This window comes from Adiantum capillus-veneris, chromosome 19 (assembly GCF_014529385.1).
Source record: "Adiantum capillus-veneris isolate H3 chromosome 19, ASM1452938v2, whole genome shotgun sequence".
In the NCBI taxonomy this organism is placed as follows: Eukaryota; Viridiplantae; Streptophyta; class Polypodiopsida; order Polypodiales; family Pteridaceae; genus Adiantum; species Adiantum capillus-veneris.
In genome coordinates this window covers 99015487-99030857 of record NC_140949.1, presented here as the reverse complement: position 1 = coordinate 99030857, position 15371 = coordinate 99015487, and positions in this window count along the sequence as shown.

The window sequence follows — 15371 nt, the reverse complement described above, 5'->3', positions numbered from 1 at the left end:
AGGCCTTCTCTCACTCAAAAACAACACTTCACCCCCTTCACCAAGCAATGAAGCTATAACGACATTGCTCACAACGAGGAGCTATGGATGGAGCTCTAATCTCTCTCCCTCTCTCTCTCTCCCTCTAGTATGCTACATTACTAGCCCTAGAACCTAAATAAGGAGTCTTCTCTCATGCTCCATGGCCACCATCCTCGCCATCATTCTCTAAGGTATTGATGTGTTGCTAGTAGGATCATACCTACTTGCTGGGTTGATTGTTTTTTGACAAGGGATTATGCCATCCTTGGCTTGCTTCTCTATATCCTTGTTATGTATGATCAGATGCCATTGTATTGTTAAGCTGATTTCTTGTGTATATATATGCTACATAAGGTCCCTAAGCTTCGTTTCTATGTGTTTTGCCATATGTTTTGATGCCATCATAATGCCAGAAGTCTCACTTGCCTATGTGCACTATGTGTGAGGTCCCTAAACCTCTTAATTTAGGGTGGCGCCCCCTTTGTTTTGTTCTTTGCTTGTTTGCATGAGGCGTGGTTTGTGGAGTGTGCACGTGTATAGAGGCCACCCGATTGCACTGCTCTTTTTCCCGCTATCATTTTGGTGCCCCCACGGAGGAGGGCTACACAGACCTTCAGTCCACAAGCAATGAAGATGTGCAATCTACAACATGGACGAATGGCGTGAGGAGTTTGCAAATTGGAGAACAGAAGAGGAGGAGGCTTTAGAGGCCTTAAAAGCTTTCATCGAGGTCTTGTTACCAGGTTGCAGTGTCATTGAAATTCAAGAAGTAAGTTCTTCTACATGCCTTGTTCGTGATCGTCGCCAACGAAGGAGAGTGAGAAGAAGAGCTTGATATACCTCTCCTCTCAACCTATGAGTGCTCCAGAAACCTCCAACGCACACGAGCTTGAAATATTCTACATCAACATACACGAAGGTACTGTGACACACATTAAGGGAAGAGAAAGCATCACCAGACCTCTCTTTCCTGAGGAGCCGACTAAGAGGAGGAAGATCACCTCTACACCTAAGTGGCCCAAGGCCGCAGTGCGTGCTCAAGCGTAAGGTAACATTTGGCTTAATCTCATTAATAAGGGATTACATGACCACTACAAGCAAGAAAAAGGCTAGTGAGCAACCAACTTCAACCTCCAACTTGCAACCACGACTCTCACCCCTAAATCCTCCTGAAGCAAAGAGGCGAAGGCTTGCCTACAAGATTGCCGCCCGTCTGCGAGTGCTCCCAGTGCACTTTGTGAATCCAGACACCACCAATCCCAAGCCAACCTCCTGTCCGCGTGAAGATCACTTTGGATATTGTCCAAAGTGCTTTGGAGACCGGGTGAAAAGCCTCCCTGCCCTACCGTTGCTGCTAATTTTCAAGAAGTTATCTCAATCTAAGGAAACTATCTTAGTTGATGATGTGCTGCACATTAATGGTGTCACTTTCATTCGTCATGCTGATTATGGTAATAGCATCCAATTGTTGCTTGCTAAAAGGCTCAGCATTGTACAAAGTGTTGCCATCACGCCTTACGTCTTCACAGATGCATCAGGAAGAGTCAAAGTGATCCGAGGTGCTGACCTTCTGTGGCTGATCAGGCTCATTGGTCCCAAGGTGGTGCAACTAAGCTAGGCTCTTGTGTGTAAGTATGGATGCCAATAATGAGAATGATGATCCCCGCATGTTTCCTTTCCATTTTGTGCGTCATATCCGTGTGAATATTTGTATTGATAGAAAAATCTTTTATCAACAAAGAATAGCCTTGTTGTTTGGAGCCGAGAGACTTGGGGAAATCTTGCGCTCTCCTCATCCTGTCATTCTACCCTTACTAGACTATTACCATTCCTTTGATGTGTCGATCTTCATCCTATTTTGAGCTAAGTTGTGCTAAAGCTCCAAATTGTAATTACCATACTCTATTTTAAAATAAATTGGAGCTGTTTGTGTAATTGTTTACTCTCTCACTTATGGCCTTCCCTAATTTTTATGGTAAGCCTGGGGAGGTTGCTCCAGACTTTTTGGATAATTTGGAAATGGCCTTTCTGGTATCGGGAAGGGATGACGAAGCTACTAAGTTAAGGGCCTTTCCTTTGGTCTTGAGGGAAGATGCAAAATTATGGTATCAAACTTTGGCACCTGAAGAAAGAAGAGACTGGGAGTCCTTAAAGATGGCCTTCATCGAAGAATTTTGCCACCATGAGCCTCCAGAGGAGATATGGAAACAGCTCTTAGAGCTACGCCAAACATCACCCAATGACTATAGAAGCTATGAAGGAAAGTTTTCCAACTTGTGGGAGAAATGGTGTGCATCACTAGGTGAAGGAGAAAGGGTGCCAGAATGTCTAAAGAAGGACTGTTTCCTGGCAGGGCTTTACCCCATCCTTCGAGAAAAGGTAAAAGGTAAATTCCCAGATACCTTTGATAAAGCTATGACTTATGCAAGGGAGAAGGATAGGAAGTTAAAATTCCAAGCTCAACTACAAGGGGGAATGGAGCCTCCACCGCTAGCTCAACCTACGGCAAGGGTAGTAGCAGGGACAGGAGCAATAGACCAAGAGTCCTCTCAACAAGAATTACTTCAACAAATCACCAATCAACTAGAGAGCCTGTCCATCAATCTGGTTCAAGGTGTAAGGGCTCCCCAGCCAGGAAATGAACGAAATAGACAAGAAGGACAAAGGTAAGCACGTGAGTACATTTTCTACAACTGTGGAGAGGTAGGTCACGGCATGTATTATTGCCCCCATCCACGACGCTATCAAGGAAATGGTAATCAAAGACGGCCTCCTCGCCAACAAGTCACTCCTCCTCGAGCTAGGCCACTAAATGGACAAAATGCACACGTGGCTCCACCAATCCAAATATTGAGACCCCCTCCTCCACCACCACAAGCACCAGCAGAGATCCCTCCACTACCATCGGGAGGGGAGGACAGGCCTGTCTCTGTCATAAGTCTTGACAATGGTAAGGATAAAGGGAAAGAAAAAATGGAGGAAGCTGTTGCCATGCCAATAAAGAGAGTTAGGAGACAAAGAACTGATGAAATGGAAGCTTTAGAGCTGGATAAAGGGAATGAGGGTTCCTCCCAAGTGATAGGAGACAAGAAAAGGAAGAGTAGGTCAAGGAGGCACATAGGAGTAGAAGACTTTCCCCTTGGGGTAGGATCCATACCTTACGACCTGGTAGCAGATGTGAGTAAGCAAGGACCAAAGATTTCATGGCAGCAACTCCTCCACCTTTCCCCAAAGATGCGTAGAACCTGGTCTAAGATGGTCAGCACCAGGAGGGCTAAGGCAAAGTCAGTTGGGTCTATTAGTGCAAGAGGCATGAAGGATATCGTGCCAGTCATTGATACAGAGATTAAGAGTCAGCGAGTCTCCAATGTGTACGTAGATGGTGGAGCCAAGATTTGTGTTATGACAGAGAAATTAATGCACAGGTTGGGTTTGAAAGTAAACGAGCAAACTTCCTTACAAGCTAAGATGGAAAATAATGTAAGGGTGGCTTGTGTGGGAAAGGTTAATGGAGTGAAGGTTTCAGCTTTTGGTGTTGCAATCTCAATTGATGCTTATGTGATCCCAACTAAGGGGGAGGGCTATCTGCTAATCCTTGGAAGACCTTGGCTTATGGCTATGAAAGCTAGGCAAGATTGGGAGACAGGTTCCCTTGAGTTGCGACCAAATCATAAGGTAGGTGGCAAGCAACAAAAAATTGTGTATGACATGAAGCAGGGTAGACAACAAGACCTAGAGATGGAGACTTCTATTGATGAATGGAGCACAAGCAGCTGCTCTTCATCTGAGGATGAGTCATCTGAGGATGAGTCATCTGAGGAGGATGAGTCATCTGAGGAGGATGCTAGCTCTTTGGAAGTCATGGGTATAATACTGCGAAACCCAGAAGGAGAAGGTGGTCAAGACTCTCTAAACAAGGAAGAAGCCACAGGCTTAGAGGAGATGCTAGCTAAGGACCTACTAGAAGAAGAGAGAGAACCCTATTTGCAGGTACTAAAGAAGCATGCTGGCCTCTTTATAACTGATTACGAGCACATTAAAGGAGTGACGGTAACCCAACACCATATCCAATTAAAGGAAGGTGCCAAACCAGTGGTGCAAAGGCTAAGGAGATTAGGGCTAGTGCAACAAGATGCACTCTTAAAAGAAGTAAAAAGATTACTCAAGGCAGGATTTATCTACCCAGTGGAAGATTCTGAGTGGGTGTCTCCAGTTGTGGTAGCACCAAAGAAAAATGGGAAGTGGAGGGTATGTGTGGATTACAAGCCTTTAAACGCAGCCACAAAAAGGGACCATTTTCCTTTGCCTTTTCAAGATGAAATACTAAATGAAGTGGCTGGACATGAAAGGTACACAGTGTGTGATGGGTACTCAGCTACTTCCAAATCAGAATTGCAGATGAAGACCAAAGAAAGACTACCTTCATAACACCTTGGGGGTGTTTTGCTTATAGAGTTATGCCTTTTGGTTTAACTAATGCCCCAGCTAATTTCCAGAGGTTTATGAACTTGGTGTTTCAACCTTACTTTGGTAAGTCCATACGAGTCTTCATTGATGATTTTTGCATTTACAGCTCTAGGGAAGTACATCTGTCCAAGGTTGATGAAGGTTTCACCCGTCTGGCCCAATTGGGTGGGCAATTGAATAAAGACAAGTGCCACATAGGTGAGAGCAAGGTCACTCTACTAGGCCATGTTGTGTCTCAAGATGGTATTGAGGCTGACCCTGAAAAGGTAAAGACATTGTTAGCTTTACCCACTCCTTCAAACGTGAAGCAACTAGTCTCCTTCATTCAAAAGGTTCACTACATGGGACGATTCATACATCTCCTTTCTCAGGCAATCTATCCTTTGCAGTAGCTCACTAAACACACTACATTGACATGGAGTGAGGAGGGTGAAAGGTGCTTTCAAGAAGTTAAAACCATTTTGAGCTCATTGCCTGTCGTCCTACAACCCACATGGGGTGAATTATTCTATGTAAATCCTAGTGTAGGTCCAGAAGCTCTAGGATCTGTCTTGATGCAAAAAGACCCTGTTAAGGCGGTTACGCCGCTAGCGGAAGCTAAATAGCGAGAACTCAACCAACAACAGAATTTGTCAGACGAGGACGAAGCTTGACCCGCAGGCACATGGAAACAACTAGGTGGGTGTCAAATCACCTACTCGACCTTCTAATGACAATCACTACTAAGGAAATCAAATCTAAGTTCTAAAATACGCAAGTGACTGAAATCCGTACTACGAACGAATGCTATACGAAACAGGATCTAGAATCATTGAATCAATCTCAAACTCAAGGGGAAGTCTATGCACTAGGTAAGAACAACACCCTAAAGACTTGAACTACAAAATCAACCTATAACCACTCCGTGCGGTCAACGCGTATGAAGACAGGCCGAAAAATACAGGTGACCGAAACTTGACCCCGATGGTACTAATGTGTAGCTCTACTCGTTGTGGTTCTATAGATATGTTGCACGCTGTATTCCGACACACGAGTTGGAAGAAAACTCACACCGAAGCTCATAGGAACTTACCACACATAGAAGCCGATAGCGCGCACTCTTGGTATCAGTGCGTAGCTCTCGCCGTTGCTAACACAATGGCGGTGTCGCTTCTCCAATGGCGGCTCCGTAGCTCGCGTAGCAAGTAGATAAGACTCTCTCTCTCTCTCTCTCTCTCTCTCTCTCTCTCTCTCTCAGACACAGTCACGGCGCTCAAAAACTCTCTTTGATTAATAAAATTGAATCCTCCTTTAGGTTACAAAAATTTTGGCTTATATACCTCAGCCTTGGAGGTGAGAACATCTCTAACTAATTACATCAGCGAGTGAAATTACTTCGGGATTACAAGCTGGAAACTCAATTGAGTCCCGTTACTTAATGAATGGCTCAATTCAAAATCAATATCGGAAAGACATTTATTACAATCAATGGTTACAAAAATGATGAGTGTGAGCAAAAATGTGGGTGTGATCCTCTGCCGGCTCAACACTCCCCCCCCTCCGCGTTCATGTCGTCCCTGACATGAATTTTATGCTTGGTCAATAAAGTCCTGTCGTCTGAGCATCTGCAAATGTGATTCGTATCGTAGGTTGCCGATGGTCAAGGTTGGGCCGAATATTTTACTTTCGTGGGTGAAAAAGCCGGTGTAGAAAGCTTCTTCGAATGTTTGCATGTGGAAGCTAGGCAAAAACATAATCCTCTGGTATAGGAGGTGCAACACTTTTGGAGAAGGCTGCAATGAAAGATCATACATCATATCAGTCACTGTGTCGGCCGTCGATAGTAGACTCGAGGTCGTGGCTTTATCTGGCGCGAACACTTCAATGCAAGCTAAGAGAGTCCTGCAAATTTTCTTGAGCATCTGACACGAAAGGTCAGGAGAGCCAGTAAAGAGCTTGATGGTGCCCGTTAGGGTTTTCACCATGTAGGCTTTACCTATTCTCTCTCCTGCCTTTGGTCCTGGCATCCTGGGGTAATTAAGCCAATTTGGCTTCTTTTCTGCAATCCTGCCATGCTCTTTCCAGCTTCTGACTCTTGGCACCGGGCAGAAGGTTGCATCCTCCCGAATCTCCTTTGGTGCCTCTACCAAGTAGATGAGGTAGGCTGGGTATTTGTTCAGCCAACCTTTCCTCCATCTAGGCTGCGAATCTACAATCTTCTTTGATTGTTCCTCTTTTGTGATGTCGCCTTCGTAAAGAGCGACATACTGCTCCTCCTCTATTCTCTTTTTCGTTTTTATCACTTCAAACTTCATCAAAGGGAAAGGCAGGCTGGGTTGCATCCACTCTTCATGGAGCACTTTTGTGTCTAGTCCCTGAAGTTTAATGGAGATTAGGAGTCTCCTCTCCCATTCCATTTCCGCCTTGGCACTCTCCTCTGTTGACTTTTCTATTTGGTCATGGAGCCTTTGTTCTTCTTCTTCAGAGATTCCTGAAGTTGAGGCCACCTCTTGAACTGGAGCTGGATCTTCAATTGTGGTTGCCTCTCCAGTTTCTGGTAGCTCTATGGCTGCTCCACCTGATTCTTCTTGTGGTGTCTCTGTCTCTCTTCCTTGTTGCTCTTGTAGATCTTGGAGCTGTTTGCGGAGGGTCTCATTCTCTATTCTTAGTGTTTGATTTTCTAAAGTGAGCCTCTCCTCTGCTGCCAATGATCCCTCCGCAATGTGCAACCTTTGCACTTGCTCTAATCTTAGCTCTCTTTGTAAGCTTCAGACCTGGTCTTCCAGAGCTGGTACAAGAGCTCCCTCTTGTTCGGTTCCTGCTCTGCTAGCTCTAGGGGTAGTTCTGAGTCTAGTGATTGTTCTTTCTTGGAGCTCGACTCTTTCCCTTAGCTCAATGAGCTCATCTTTAGCCGCCTCCAAGTCGTCTTCCATCCGCTCCCTTGCTTCATGTGCACTTGTTACTTCTCTTGAAGCCTCGGCTAGCTGGAGTATCAAGCCATCTCTCTCGTTTTCTGCGTTGTAGAGTGATGCTTTATGACTTTCAGATTCAGTCATAGCATTCTCTAATTTCCTCTGCAACTCGGCTTCCCTTTGTTTGGCTGTCTCAATCTCCACTTCCTTTGCCTTGGATCTTTCTTTGATCTTGCTGAGCAGTTCATGCACCATGTGCATGTCGTTTTCATCTTCATCTGTCAACTCTAAATCTTTTTCTGCCACCACCTCCACTGGCTTCGGCTCTTCTAGTACGTTCTGCTCGTCCAGTTTCTCTTCACTCTCTTTTGTACTCTTTATTTTTTCCTCTGTCCCTCTCCGATCATATTGTTTTTGTAGGGGAATCCCATAGACTTCCTCAAGGGCCTCTTCTTCAGTGTACCCTATCGCTACCAGATCCTCATAATCGTTTTTCTTTTGCTGAATTGGATCTATCTCCTTTTCCTTGGTCCCGGCCTCCGGCTTTTCCATACCAGCCGTGTCCATCTCTACTGTGGTCTCTTCCACAATGATTTCCGTCTTCTTCGGGCTTGGTACATCAGTAAAGGAGGGCTGATTGTCCTCAGTCATCTTGGCTTTCCCTTTGTTTGCTTGCCCGTCTTTCTCTTGAGGTTCAGTAGACTCATCTACTTTCTTCTTCCCCTTGTCGTCCTTTTTCACCTCAGCTTTTAAAAGCTATACTTCCTCTTCAGTGTATGGCTCGACAGGTTGCTGCTCTAGTATAGCCTCTGACTCCTCATAAGCTCTAATATATTGATCATATTGATCAACATGTGGCCTGCTGAGCTAGTTCCGACTTTAGTGGGGTCTGGCACCCACTTTTCTTCAAAGTCCCCCTTTAGAGCTCTTTCCGCTCTAAACTGCTCCACCAGTCTTTCCATTCTTGCCGCTTTCTGACTTTTGGTTTGCTTGGGAGCAACCTTCTTCTTTGCTTTCTTCATAAGCGGCTCATCCACATCCTCTTCAGGTTCTGAAACTATTTCTAGTTTCCTGCGTGCTCTTGTGGACGCCCTCTTGGATACTTCAGGCTGTTCTTCCTCCTCATCGGCTTCTCTAAGCCACTCATTCTGGGAGGGAACCTTTGGCCATTGATCTCTGGCTCCAATAGCTTCATAAGCTATTCTTGTCAGAACTTCAGCTCCTCCTATATACTTTGGCTTCTCGTTGTGCATGGCAATTACTTGCTCGTGGATGTGTTGAGCGTAATTCACCTCTTTTGGCATATTGCTCTTCAATGCCCATGTGATGGTAGTTGCAATGGCATGGGGTGGTGTCGTATACTTTTGCGGTCTTTTACTGCAAATATGGAGAAACTGGTTGTACAGTCGGCAAAGGGTTGCCGCTCTTTGGTCTGCCATATCTCCATAGGTTGCATTCTGTTTCTTGGACCCATAAACCTCTATAGCCTCCCTTCTTTCCCTGACAGAGCTCCCTTTGTTGTGCAGCTTCAATGCATCTGCAATGAGCTGTGGAGTGATCTGTACCTCTACTTTCTCTCCATCTATTGCTGTCAATGTGGCTTTCCCATCCTTCTGAATGGAGGTTGCCAACTCATACACTCTTCTTGTATCTACACCTGATGGTCTCGAGGTGAAGAATCTGTGCAAGTATGCCCTTTCCAGGTACCTGCTGATGTTCTCTGACCTGCTATAATCCACCAATTCTTGTGGGATCATCGGTATATCCACCGCTTGCCCTTGAGGATCTCTGAAAGTCCCCTGGTAGATCTTTATTCCCTCTTGTTCCAATACTGCTTCCTCCACCCAAGTTTTGGTTGGCTTGAGGGTTTCTGCTGGAATGTCAAAGGGTTCTGCTTCTGCAAGAGCATCTTTGATTGTCGGTCTTTTTCTCTTTGTTGCTGATGACTTGGCGGAATCCATGGATCCTGTAACTCCAATTTCAGAAGTTAGCGTCTTTTTAGTACTGAAAGCCGAAATGAAGCTTTTAACTATTCAAATGACTTGAAAATTGAAACATGAGCTATTCAGGGTCTAAGGATGCAGGGTAGGTGAAAAAATATGCAAACTGGGCTCAAAATCATGATGGAGACATCATACGCGTATGATGTCTTTTGTGTCAAAATGACTTCATATTGGTTGTGCTTGTAGCTGATAGTGTATACATGAGTATCATATGCTTGGATTTGAGTTTGGATCCAATTTGGTCAAGTTTTGGCCAGTTTAGTTCAGTTCAGGCTCTTGGCAAAATTTTGAAAGGGAATTGGATTTTATGATCCAAATTGGATAAAACTTGGTGGTTCACCTTCAAATGGCATGTAGATCACTTCTGTTTGGTGGTTGAAGCCCTGAGGTGCCAAAATCACATAGTAAGACATCATACGCGTATGATGTCTTTTAGTGTATTTTTGGACCAAATTTCTCTATAAGCTTGGGTTTGGCTTTAGATAGGCTTATTCAGTGGATTTATGAAGTTTGGATAGATTTTGGGCTAAAAATGGCTCTGGAGACATCATACGCGTATGATGTCTTTTTCATCAATTTTTCATGGGATTGGTTCTGTGGACTCCTCATGTACTAGTGAAGGACAGTCCCTACTCAAATCTTGGTTTGGACTTGAGTATGTTGGATTTGGGCTAAAATAGGCTTTGGATGAAGGATTTTCCCTCAATTGGGCTAATGGGGTGATCCACTTGACCAAATGGTTCCAAACTTCATATGTAGCATGTATTAGATATATATAATGGATGTATGATGTCAAATAAGCAGTTTTGGCTCTGTAAGTGCAAATAGACATCATACGCGTATGATGTCTTTTGTGTCAAAATGGTGCTTTTTGGTTCCAGATAGCTTGTAGATGTGTTAATCAACAATCCTACAAAGTTTCAATGAGTTTGGAGTTATTTTGACAAAATTAGGACCAAAAATCAATTTTATGGCCTACTTTGCGTCTTTTTGGTTTTCCTTGGGTTTTCTAACTCCAATTCTCATGATACTTGGTTCATAGGATGTGATTAACATGTGGAATGAGGCTATGCACTCAAATGTTGAAATGGATGTGAAAATCATGCTGTGAGACATCATACGCGTATGATGTCTTTTCTTGAAATGTTGGTCTTTTTGTGCAAAGAATGCTTTGTGCTAGTGCCCTAAGCCCTGCTAACTAGTTTTCAACTTAAAAAGTCATCAGTTTAGCTAAAAAGCCCCCTTATAGGCATTTCAGTCTCCGAAGTCGTCTTTTTGCCTTGGAGTTGAATTTCTTCAACTTTTCTTCTCGAGAGTTGCATTTCCAGCTCATTGGATATGTTGTGAAGCCACCGATTTGGTTGAACTTGACTTTGGCTCCCCGTTCACCATCTTTCTCCATTTGGTTGTCCGAAAGCGTCTTTTTCACCATCGGTAAGTGAATCAGCTTTCTTTTGGGTTTTGCTTGCAAACATAAGTCATCCATGTATATTTGAAGCTGCTTGTGAAGTTTCATGTCATTTGGTCGTCAATTTTAGCCGTTATGCCAAAATGACGCTTTGTGTGTCCGCAGCCGAATCGGTTGTTCCGACCTACTTTTGGTGATCCAAACCCGGAGATACTCCATGGTTGCATTGCCCTCGATGTTGTTAAGCTTCCTGAGAATTTTTGTGTCATTTCGACAACTTTTTCCTGTTTGCCTCTTGCAGGCTCTGTTGACCTAGGGTTTTTCAAGTCGTTCTTTCTCGAGCTTTGAGTGTTAGAAACCCATCTTCTATGCTAGGGTAACCCACCTCTAAGTTCTTGCAAGGTTTGGTTAGGCGGTTGTGCCCCTACCTAGCGTTCTTCCCCATTCCCCGTCTGCTCTGGTTTCTTGGTTTTGGTCAGTTTTCGCGACAAAAGTTAACGATAAGCATCAAAAGCTCATGGCAACGAGTCTACCTCTCATGTCTGGTGTCCTCTGAGCTCTCGTAGCAGTCGTAGAAGGTGGTAGAAGGTCGGATGCTCCTGTGTGCTCTTTGCTCTCTCCAAGAAGGTAATAGTGGAAATGAGCTTGAAAGTGATGTGAAAAATACTTAACTTCGGGCTTTCCGGATCACCTGTTACCAAATTTGACATGTGCTCCTATCTCGTCGTGAAATGCACTTTAGGATTTGAAATTTCTCAATTTGGACTCCGTTTGACCTCTTTCTGAGAAATCTGTCCACTTTGCTAAAATTCTGTCATTTCGGGCTTTCCGCAACTTTTTCAGAATTGTACCCAATTTTTACCATGGGTTGCCCTTGTCATTAGGACCATCACCGTCTATTCTTTTCTTTTTTCCGATCTCATTTCACCTGCTTTTTTATTTTTCTTTTACTTTTATCAAGAAAATCATAAAAAATAAAGGAAAATAGCAAATTGAAGCCAAAAAATTCCAAACATACACAATAAATAGCTGGTAACCTGTGTATATGAATATACATTATTTGTGATTTCTGGACTTGGATTACCACTTTTTTCCACTTTTTAGCTCCAAAAACACTCTTATTTAGTGATATTTACACGTCTAGAGACCCAAATTCATCATTTGATCTCTTCTTGTTGCAAAACAAGGTATATAAGGGCATAAATATTATCAATATCCGCAATCAAACATAAAAATTGCAAAATCATGTAAGACACTGCCCTTGTAATATAATTTTTGTTTTTTTTTTTTTTGTTTTTTTCGCTTGTAGCTGCTTTGTAGCTCCTGTATACCTGTATACCTCCCCCCCTCCTAGTCTGAGTCCTCCGGACGACTATGAAGTGTCTGTGGGCGAAGCATTGTAGTTGTTTTGGTCATAAGTTCCAATGCAATTGTAGAGCGATGATACAACATCTTTCCAATAAAGCTGCTCTTTGTTTGATTGAAGATTGGTGGTCGGGTTTTGGGTTGGTTTTGGCACTTCGGTAGTAGAATCAGTAGATGGATTCTTCTTTACCTTGTTGTTCTTTTTCACAATCCAAATCTGCTTCCGCTTTGCTTGTGCTTGCCACAAACTCTTTGCGACCCAAACCTGCTTTGTTTTTGTGTTGATTTCCTCGCCTTGAAATACCTAGGAGTTTCCGTTGATTGTACTGAAGGGAGTTCCTGTTTACAAATCTTTGGGATCCAAATTTGCTTGCTATAGCTTTGTGCCGTCATGAACTTCTTTGGAATCCAGATCTGTTTCACTGTCCTTGATTGTCTGGAATCACTCTGTTGTCTGGTATTGAAGACTCTGTTTTCCACCTTTGTTTTCTCTGGCACAACCTTTTTTGGTCTCCATACCAACTTTGACTCCTTTTTTTTCCAAGGTTGAGCTGTTATATTATTGCTTGTCTTCCTTATCCAATGTTGAGAGTTCCTCGTCGAAGAGCAATCCAGTTGTATAGAAACTTTTGGTTGCCATTGCTTCTTCTTTTTCTCTGGTTGTTGTTTACCTTGTTCTTGGATTCTTCCTTTGGAGTTGGCTCTGCTCCTTTGGTGAACTTAACTGATTGACTTTCACCTTCGTATTTGATAAGCACTGATTTAGAACTCCAGTCAATCATTGCATTGTATTGCTTCTGCCATGGTTGTCCTAGCAATAATGGATGTTGTGTAGCTTGGTCTTCAACCACGTAAAACATATGAGGATACACATACTGGTTAATCTGTATATGTAAAACTGTGCATCCGACAGTTTTGATTGAATTCTCAGAGTAACTCTTTAACTCTTGCTTGGCAGTTTGTAATTTAGTGTCATTTGTCAATTGTCTATACAAACTGAGTGAAAGTAGGTTAGTTTGAGCTCCTGAATCCAATAGTGCTCTGGCTTTGATTTGGTTGGTTCCTACTTTGCATTCAATGATGGGTTCTTCTTTGTCATTATCCATTTCTGTTATACTGACTGCGTTTATTCGTATTGCTCCTTCATTGCGCTGTTTCTGACGCAGTAGTCTTCTTTTCTCCATTCTTTCCTTCGCCTCGGCTTGCGCTTCCTCCAAAATCTTTTTCTTTTTCTGGACACGCAGCTTTTCTTGATGTATTTTGAGAAGCATGTCTTGGGTTAGCGGCAAAAGATACTTTTTCACTCTGCATCCACTAATCCAATTGGGCATTTCTTCTCCGTCTAATGTAGCAAGCTTGACGGCTCCACTTGGTGATAGATCTTTAATCACCAGAGGTCCCATCCCTCGCTTTTTAAGCTTCTTAGCATGCTGTTTCAGAGTGTAAACTAGGACATAGTCCCCAACCTTAAACTCTTTAGTCCGCACATGCTTATCAAAAAATTCTTTTTGTCGCCTTTTTTGAGCGTAGATAGAAGCTACTGCTTTTAGGCGAAGCTCATCTAGCTTTTCCAGGTCATCTATTCTATCAGAAAGCTCGTGCCCTGTCCACTCTAGATCCTTAGCCACCCTTAAGGTTGAAATCAAGAATTCTATTGGTAAGATAGCATTTAGCCCAAAAACCATGTTATATGGGGTCGTTCCTATTGATGTTTTATATGCTACCCTATATGCCCATAATGTTGAATGCAACTTCTGGTCCCAGTCAGTTCTCGACTCAGATACAATCTTCGTAAGGACCGTGCATATGGTTTTGTTTGTTGCTTCAGCTTGTCCGTTTGCTTGTAGATGATACGGGGCTGATTTCCTATGGATTACCATGAATTCATCTAGAAGGATCTCTATCACTTCATTTATAAAATGTGTGCCTCGATCACTCACAATTTCTATTGGCAATCCATATCGTACAAAGACGTATTCATATAGAAATTGTGCCGTGGTCCTGGCATCTGCTTTTTGAGTCGACCCACTTTGTTAGATAGTCTGTAGCCACAACGATGTATTGTGCATGAGTCTTATATGCAAGAGGTGAAATGGGTCCGACATAATCAATCCCCCATTTTGCAAAATCTCTTGCCCCCATCATTGGTCTAAGCGGCATATCATCTCTTTTAAGTGGTACTTTGGTCCGCTGACAGTCATCACACCGTTTAACGTATTCCTCAGCGTCCATATGTAATGTTGGCCACCATATTCCTGCGGCTAAGACAAGTTTTGTTGTCTTATCACATGAGAAATGGCCTCCACCTACTCCTCGATGAGCTTGCTCTAGGATTATCACATACTCAGACTCTGATGCGCAAATCCTAAGCTGGTTATCTTTACCTCTCTTATAGAGTTGATCTCCTATTAAAGCGTAATCTCTAGCTTCTGTCTCTACAGATTTTTGACGAGCTTTTGACGTTCCTTCTGGGAAAGTTCTATTTGTGAGATATTCAACAATATATTGACTCCATTCTGGAGCGATCATTATCTGATATAATGTCGAATACTCTGCTGGCGGTTTTGATGAACATACAATACATACAGTGACATATTCATGTACGCTTTCTTTCATTCCTGGCCAATAGACTCCCAATTGTAACAAATTCCTATATGTGTTCCTTCTTGAACAATGAAATGCACATTCCTGAACATGTGCTTCGCGCAGATATATATTATATTCCTCAGGATTGATGCATAGTCGTAAAACATGATCATTTCCCAATTGATACAACCTTCCTGCAACCAATTGAAGATTCTTGGATTGCTGAATAGCAATATGTTTCTGGTTGTATTCTCTTCTATCGAACTCTCCTCCATAGGTTAATAGGTTAACGACATTTTGAGACCACTTCGGTATCATTTCTATGTTGAACAAGTACGCGTCTGGCATGTCGTCATCTACTCCTATAGGGTCTTCTCCATTCGTCAATCGCGAAAGATGATCAGCTCTAAGATGTGTTTTTCCTTTCTTTACTACTACCGTGAAGTCGAATTCCAGTAAGATAATGAACCATCTCACTATTCTCCCGGTATTGCATGGTTTATTCACTAGGTAGAGCAAGGCTTGGTGATCCGTAAAAAACACAAACTTGTTGGCTAGAAGATAATGCCGAAATTTCTTCACAGCATATATCATTCCTAATCCTTCTCGCTCTGTTGTGGTGTAATTCTT